The following is an 8804-nucleotide window of genomic DNA, read 5'->3' on the forward strand; positions in this document are numbered from 1 at the left end:
ATTATTATTATTATTCCGCCCTAAAACGCATCGTGCAGACCAAACCGTAAGAGCTAGAGACTTGATATTTGGGATTAAGGTAGCACAGAAATCGAGGAGAGGTTGAGAGAGTATGAGCCCGATTGGCCCATAGGTGGCGCTATAGCAACAAAAACGCGAAAGTGATCATAACTCCTAGACCCTATGTCGTAGACTCAAGTGTCGTATATCATTGGAAAGCTGGACTCTTGACTTAAAAAACGTATATCTCCGATCTCATTTCCGGTATGCAAATTTTTCCGCTATTTCCGGTTTTGTCCAAAACCTACTTTTGCGAACTAGTCCCTGGTTTTTCGCCCGATCGGAACCAAACCAGTGCAGAAATGTTCTCTGGAGTCTGAATATCAATAATTATCAAAAAAAAGTTGAAATTTCGATTTCCGGTTGCTAGGGGGCGCAAAATGAACGTTGTGGGAGGAGCCTATTTTACTAAAACGTCTATAACTCAAGAAGTAAATGAGATATCTTCACCAAACTTGACACTCTTGTGTATGAGGACAGTTTGGGGTCACAGTAAAAAAACCGCGTCGATCTAACACTAGGTGGCGCTATAACATTAAAAAAACATAAAAGGGGGTGTGGCCACCTGACCGTTTGTCCGATTGACTTGAAAATTGGTATGCAGTGTCTTGGTCCAAGGTGCCATGTATGTGTAAAAGGATATTGGCGTATCTCAAAAAACATGGCCGCCATCGGCCAATGAAGTTTGAGCACCTGTGAGACGAGGTTAACGGAGGCCAATCGGAACGAAACTCTATGGGCATGTTCGACTCATGGCCCAAGAGGTCTGTAAGAGTTTTGAAAGAAATCGGCCACTAGTTGGCGCTAACGAGTTTTACGGCTCTGTAATCACGTGGTGTTGCACACATCCCCACAATATGCATATCATTTGATAGATCTCCTCATGTTGAACAACTTTGCCTCTAGAACCATTGCTGTCAATCAAATCGTTCATTAAATATTCACGAATATGTTAAAAACCTACTTTTGCGAACTAGTCCCTGGTTTTTTGCCCGATTGGAACCAGACCAGTCTAGGACAATTCTCTGGACACTCTAGATCAATAATTATCGAAAAAAAGTTGAACTTTGCCCTTTGCTTCGCTATAACAGGGTCATTTATAAAAGGGGTGTGTCAAAACACACTCAAAAGCCTATAAATCATAAATAAAAACTCAGAACTTCACAAAAATTGATAAGCATATGTGTCATACCATGGTGAAGAAGCATGCAAAGTTTCATGGAGATCGGACAATAGGTGGCGCTATAACTGTTGAAAAGCTTTAAAACCATGTATTTCCTATGGTAAATTGCCTGTATTGGCTGTAAATGGTATTTTCCATCTATGATCGTATAATTTTCATATCTTAATGTTTAAAACCAGTGCAGTACAATTATCTGGACTCTCTAGATCAATAATTATCAGAAAAGGTATAATTACTTCATTTGGATGGCTATAATAGAGTGTAAATCGGATGGCTATAACAGCTATAACAGCTTGGATGGCTATAACAGCCAATAAGTGGTATTTTACTGCCCCCTGCTGTCATTTCATCATACTACTCTCTAATATTTTTATATATAATTGATATTTAGACTTTATTAAATCATTATTTTAACATTTACAATCACATTTTGTCAAAATTCATCTATTGCTCTGTACTCTAGAACAATAATTATAGAAAAATTTATAACTTCTTCATTTGTATGACTATAATAGGGTCAATTCAATATGTAACCTTGACCGAAAGGCAATATCTTTTCAATAAATGCTCATAGCTTCTTAAAAAAAGGTCAAGAACAGCTATAACTGCTTGAAAAAAGGCTAACAGCCAATAAGTGGTATTTTACTGCCCCCTGCTGTTTAAAAAAAGTCATTTTGTCACACTACTCAACTATAATTAATATTTAGACTTTATAAATTCACTATTTTAACATTTACAATAACATTTAGTCAAAAATCGTCTATTGAAGTGACAATTGAGTCACATTGGCTCCTGAAGTTCCAAATGTCTCTATCTACATCAGAATGAGCGTGTGTAGATTAAATTATATGAAAAACATGGCCTATTGTATAAGTAGGCTGTAATAGCACTGTTGTCCACTAGATGGAGCAGCAGCATTAGATATTTTTAATCTTTTTTTATATGATTTTCACAATAACATATCCCAAAAATGTGTGTGTGTGTGTGTGTGTGTGTGTGTGTGTGTGTGTGTGTGTGTGTGTGTGTGTGTAAGCAGGCATTATGGAGTTAACATGAAAAAAATGGTTTGCTTCAGTGGAGAATACTGGAGAAACAAAGTAGTTTAAAATGAAAGTGAGCCAATAAGTGGTCTTCTACTGCCCTCTGCTGGCCACTCTTCTTATTAATAGTCTTTTTTTGTATATAGACACTATAAAATCACTTATATAACAATTACTATTATAACACATTCTTATTTTGTCAGCGTTTATCACTTCAATTGTTCTTATGCTTCACATAATTGCTATCAACATGGTAAATCATGGTAAATAACGCCAGAAACATGGTAAATCATAGTAAAAAAGGTAAATCATGTTAGAATCCTGGTAAATTATTCTAGAATGTGCTATATCATGGTAAATCATCCTATAACATGGTATATCAAGGTAAACTATGGAAAAATCATGTTAGATTCATGGTAAATCATACTGGAACATGGTAAATCATGAAAAATCACACTGAAATGTAGTATATCATGGTAAATCATGCTTGCTACATAAAACTTAATGTATTTTGATGCTTTTGTGCTTAACGGCCTGAAAGGCCTTAACTGCTTGAACACCGCTAAAATGCTGCTTGCAGCTTTAATTATTATTATTATTATTATTATTAACTGAGGTGGAAGAGTTAAATAGCTAATCTACTTTTATAACCACAGTATCAAGAATAGCCAAAAATAACTGCAATAGGACTAAAAATCTATCCTGTAGTGACTTCCCTGTCAGAGCTAAAGCTGATTGATTGTGTTTGAGATAGATAATTCTCTCTAAGATAACAAAGCTGTCTCACCTTTTTAGTTTAGCAAGTAATTTTTTTGGATACTAGACATTTGGGAAATAGCTAACAGTAATTAATTACCATTACAACCGCAGGAGTTTTTGCTGAGGAAGCAAAGCAGACAGTAACCTCCTCCTCCTCCTCCTCCTCCTTCTGAATATATAAATGCAATAAATGAAAAAAATATATGTATTTTAATATGTATTTTACTGTGCATATTTTGACATTATACAATTCTCATGATCATATTTAACCTTTGACCTGGAAGTGATCTACAGTAATGAACAGGCCATAAGTGTAAATGGGTTTAACTCTCAATTTCAAATAAACCATGGGTAACTTTCATCCAAATTTCTTTTATAAATTACCATTATGCTAATTGACCCACCTAAACAAGTCCCAAACCACAAGTACAAGGCCCCCAAATCTCCAACAAGACTCACAATTACAGTTGACAATCAATATCTAGTGAGACATCAAGCACTTCACTAACTCTTCATGCAAACACGTGTAATTTAAGAGCACTTTTCTCTTCCACTCAGCTCTTACAGGAGAGTTTCTCTCAGTCAATTTTGAAATCCTACCTGTGCTATTTTACACTTGAGTGAGTTCAGACCATTTCTGGGCTCAGACAGCACCAGTCAGCCTAAATAAGTGCCATTTTGTGTTTCTTTTTTTAACACTGTAACCTTTTGAAGACTTTCACAAGTCATTACTTTGTAAGCTCTTTTGGACCTTTGTATTCCTATATATTCTGCTCAGTTGCTTTGAGCCAAAAGGTTTTTTTGGTTGTAAATTATGTCCATTCAAAATGGGCGTTTAGGGAAAGATGATTGCTTTACAAAAGTCACACTGCAACCTAGTGGGAAAAAAAATCTGAAAAAATGCCACTGGTTGCAATTCGCTGACCTTTACTTATAACACTTTGCTAGTGTGTTTGGGTCAATGACATGATATGCATATTTTTGTGTCCAAGTGTATTATTTCCTTTTAACCCTTGTGTTCTGTTCGAATTCTGTGTACTCCCCTTATGTACCGGGTCAAATTGACCCTAATTGGATTCAATACAATTCCTCAAAAATCACACTATGAAAAACAACAAAGATTTAGATACAAACTGTACACTTTTAATATCAGCAGTTGTCAAACATTACAAAAACATTATATCTGAAAATATGATTTATGAAAATGTTTTTAAAACATTTTTTAAAACAGTTTTGTTTTGACAAAATTGGAAAATAAACAGTATACTGACTTTTTTGCATATATTGTTTTTCCTTTTTTTTTTTTTTTTTTTTTTACATTTTATGCTTTGAACATCGTAACTGAACAAAAAAAAATGGCTGTATAATGCGGTATAATTTCATTTTCCTAAGTTAACTTTCCCTAGTTTCCTAAGACCTATTTTCCTAGTTTCATTATTCACTCACTGGGAAGTGAGAAACCAAACATAACAAAAACATACATCAAATAAATGTTTTTTATTTATTTTTTGGCTCTGTGAATCTGCCTTTGAAAATCCTACATAAAAGTTTTGGTTAAAAGCTAGGTATTTTAGATATTTTTAATATTGCAATGAGAGCTTATTTTACTATCTGTGTCTGACAAAGATTTTCATCTGTAATTTGCAAATAATTCTGAACACTGTAATTTTATCTTTTTCAAGTGTGTTTGGTTAGGGTTAGAGCACTTTTAGATGCACTTGCACGTTAGAACTGGAGTTGAAGTGCCCTGACATACAGAAAATAAATGTTTTTATTTTGTGTCTGTACAGTTGCTTTTGAATGGCTGCCTATGAGGGTCAAATTGACCCGCGAACATCACGAACGTAACAGTAATTTTGTTTGTATATGTCAAAACACATCAGCATGTTGAAACTTTGCATGCATGTTCATCATGATAAATGAGAAAAAGTCACAAAATATCAAGAAAAAAAACAAAGGTTAACCAGTATTTCCAACAACTTGAAAATCGAAACGGGTCAAATTGACCCGCAACATAACACAAGGGTTAAAATAATTTTATCAATTCATGACATTCATCACTTTATTCTATAAAACATATTTAGTTTGAATTAATTTTCAGTAAATTCAAATAATACATATTATTTTATGTTTTGGTATCTTAAATCCCCAAAATGTCAGCTGGTGCAACCGCCCACACAAATTAACAGACTAAGAGAACCATTTAAAATGGTGTTTTAATAATAAGAAATTCTAAATAAAATACTATAGCATCATTTTATGTTTGAGACCTTTCATACAATTTTTTATAATTATCAGTAGCTTTAAATTTGTGTATTCTTAAATGTCACGGTGGCACAACTGCAAACATGGCTCTTTATTATGAATTGACAAGGTAATAACAGTAAGCATGATAATGCAGCATCCAGAGAACCCCAAATGATCTGAGTGTTTGTAGATCTCTCTCAAATACTGATAAAAAATAGCTACTTTCAAGTATGGGTATGTTGGTACACTTTCCATATCAGGTGGTACAACCAATGTAAAACTACAATGGAAAATGCTATTTTATCAAACTTACTTATTTAAAAATGTGATGCAATAATTCTTCCAAAAAGAAAAGAGAGGCGATGAATCTTGTTTAGTAATTATAGTGTTCCATTAAAGTTATATGTTTATAGCCCCTTTGACACACACAGTCTTTGCCGGTAAATTACCGGTAAGAGATCATGTGTGAACGGGACCTTTTAAAAAATACCGGTAAATTGGTTCCGGCAATTTACCAGTAAGGGAAGTTGTAACATTACCAGTAAATTACCGGTGATGTGCTCTGTGTAAACGTGGAATGAAGACTACAGGTATGATCATGTACAATGTCAGCACGTGCTGACGTAAGAAGTCTGCTTTGGGCAGTTCTTATGGAGATGACGTGATGACTCAGCGCAGTTTACAGTAAGCTTTTTTAATAGTTTTTCTATTTAAATATGACCAAGATGATTATATTTGACCGTTGCGCCATGTCTCGCAGCTTTTTCAACGTGTCGCGCTCGAGACCCAGCCTTCTTTCCATTCATCAGCGTTGCGGCTTTGCAGTAGGATACTATTATGCACGTTTTGTGTTTTTAAGAGCAAAAACGTGTTCTGTTTGATCATCCCCTTATGCCTTTCACTCAGACGTCAAAAATGTTGTCAAATTGATAGTGAAAATAAAGCGCTTCTCCTCATGTGGGCGGATGAAGACAACGGCACGGTGTTTAAAGATCCTTTCTGATGACTGACATCACAGAATTTACCAGTGTTTTGGAGCTGATGTGTGAATGGTCTCTTACTGGTAAAAAAAAAGCCAGAATGCCATTGCTTGTGTGAACAGCATATTTGTGTATTTACCGGTAAAGTCATTCTGGCAATTTTACGGTAATTTACCGGGATTGCTGTGTGAAAGGGGCTAATGTTTTAAACATTTGAATGAATGCATTTTTTATATTTTAATTTAAAATTCTCAACTGACTTAAGCTGATGATTCTTTTTGTGTCAATATAAAACATGACTTTGCTGTTATTCAATCACAGTCGATTAGTGTATCTAACTAATCTATTGCATTTTAGCCTATTCAAGTTCCTACCTTCCGAATGTGATGTCATGTGATTTATTCTGTTTTATGCTATGGGGCAGTTGAATGCTTGAATCTGATTGGTTGACGAACGTTCTAAAGTGTGCAATTATTTTCAGGGAGATGTATGGCTAAAGTATCCAGGCAGGTCTTGACCGCATTACCTTTCTATATCCATTATTCCATAATTTCAGTTATTTCAAAGGTCCTTACAGGCTACAACAACAAAATAACCAAAATCCACAACGACACTGACCAAGCAAATAAATACACTAAACAATAGGATAAAAACAACAAATTATTTCCATGTTTTTATTATGTACGGAAAGCACATAGGCCTACTCTCTTTCTCCCGCTGTCTCCCACTCAAATGCGCACACATACAGTACAGACACACTCACACAGAAATATGTCGTCAGCGCTGCTCTGATGATTTTGTCATTAAAACAGTTAAAAGCTATAACATTTCGGTAACGCTTCCTTTTACAGTCCTGTTACCCATGTACTTACTATGTACTTTTATAGTAATTATAATTACTGGTTAATAACTAGGTACTAACCCTGAACCTACCCCTAATACCTACCCCTAACCCATGTACTTACCTTATATTAGCCAGTACTTTCTAGGTAAGTACACTGTAAGTACACGTAAGTACTGTACTGTAAAAGGAAGCGTTACCGACATTTCTCACTAGCGAGGTAATAACGACGTTGTTCTTGAAGAAGATAAACTTACAGTTTCGCTATTATTAGAGACGCTGCTGGCGAACACTGTTGAGAGGTGCACAAACAGGTAATTCACAAATGCTTAATCTCTCTCTCTCTCTCTCTCTCTCTCTCTCTCTCTCTCTCTCTCTCTCTCTCTCTCTCTCTCTCTCTCTCTCTCTCTCTCTCTCTCTCTCTCTCCCTCTCTCTAATAACTGCATTAATAACTGCACTGGTCTGCAAACAACGGCTCAAGCCTCCATTACTAGCTCAAAAATTAGGTTTTGGAATTAGGGATGCTTGGGTTTAGATGCGTAAGAAATTAGTCCTTCACACAAGAGCGTTTTAAGGGCAAAAAACTGACAAATGTCTTGAAATACATGATCTGAAGAATATTTTGAGTTGTGGTAACCGTAGTATACGCAGAATAATTGACCCGAGGTCAGGATCAGCCCGTCGTCAATTATTCCTTACTTGGTCAATTTACTACTTTTACTTCAATAGAGACTGCTAACTAAAACACATGTATTTGTATTTTATTTTTATATATGTAATTGAAATGGGGGGAATCCAGTATTCAGCATATTCCTTGTCATTATTAATGTTATCAGGTGGCACAACTGATAACCATCAGGTGGTGGAACCATGTAAATTATTGATTTAAACCAACAAATAATAAGTCAAAGTGAACAAATGGCTGAAAACTAGATTGTGAGTTATGTTATTGAATGCATTTACTATATGATTTTTTTCTGTCCTTAAAAGTAAAATTGCATGCTAAAAAATAATATATACCTGGTATGCAATAATTATAAATTAATATGAATAAAATACAACCCCAAAATAACAGTGTTAGTCACTGACATTCTTTGCTAAGATTACTCAGGAATCTATATATTTACAAATATTTGTTTGTACCACCTGACATAATCATTCTCATTCTCATTCTCATTATAACAACCGAACATCATGTGTTTCTCTCTCCTAGAGGTCAAAATATGTGAAAATCCTAAAACTCATAACCCAGCCTGTATTACTCATTTGTTAAAAGACAAAGTTGTTTTTTTGCCACGATTTCCACAATGAATATCACTTCCCTGTGAATGTCACGAGTGTGTTGACTGGACACGGTATTGTGAGTTTTACAGTGTGTATCAGGAGAATGAGACCCATGAATCTATATTAGATATTACACTCCCTCTTTCTGTCCTCCCCTCCACACAAATTAATTTGGATCCAGAAACCTTTTAGAGAAGAGATCCAATTTAGCCACTCCTTGATATGAAAAGCATATCATCATCGTCTGTGCAAATAATTTAACTTACCAAGGGGGGCTGGGGGGTGGGTTGAGAAATAATATGAAAGTAATTAATTGGACTCTATCCATAAACCGCACGTCTCTTTGATGAAATATAACGCTTTTGCTGCAAGCATGCACTCCGAGATACTGCAATTACTGATGCTAGCA

The sequence above is a fragment of the Rhinichthys klamathensis genome, unplaced genomic scaffold (assembly GCF_029890125.1).
Source record: "Rhinichthys klamathensis goyatoka isolate OS25496 unplaced genomic scaffold, OSU_Roscu_1.1 h1tg000197l_1, whole genome shotgun sequence".
NCBI classification, from domain to species: Eukaryota; Metazoa; Chordata; class Actinopteri; order Cypriniformes; family Leuciscidae; genus Rhinichthys; species Rhinichthys klamathensis.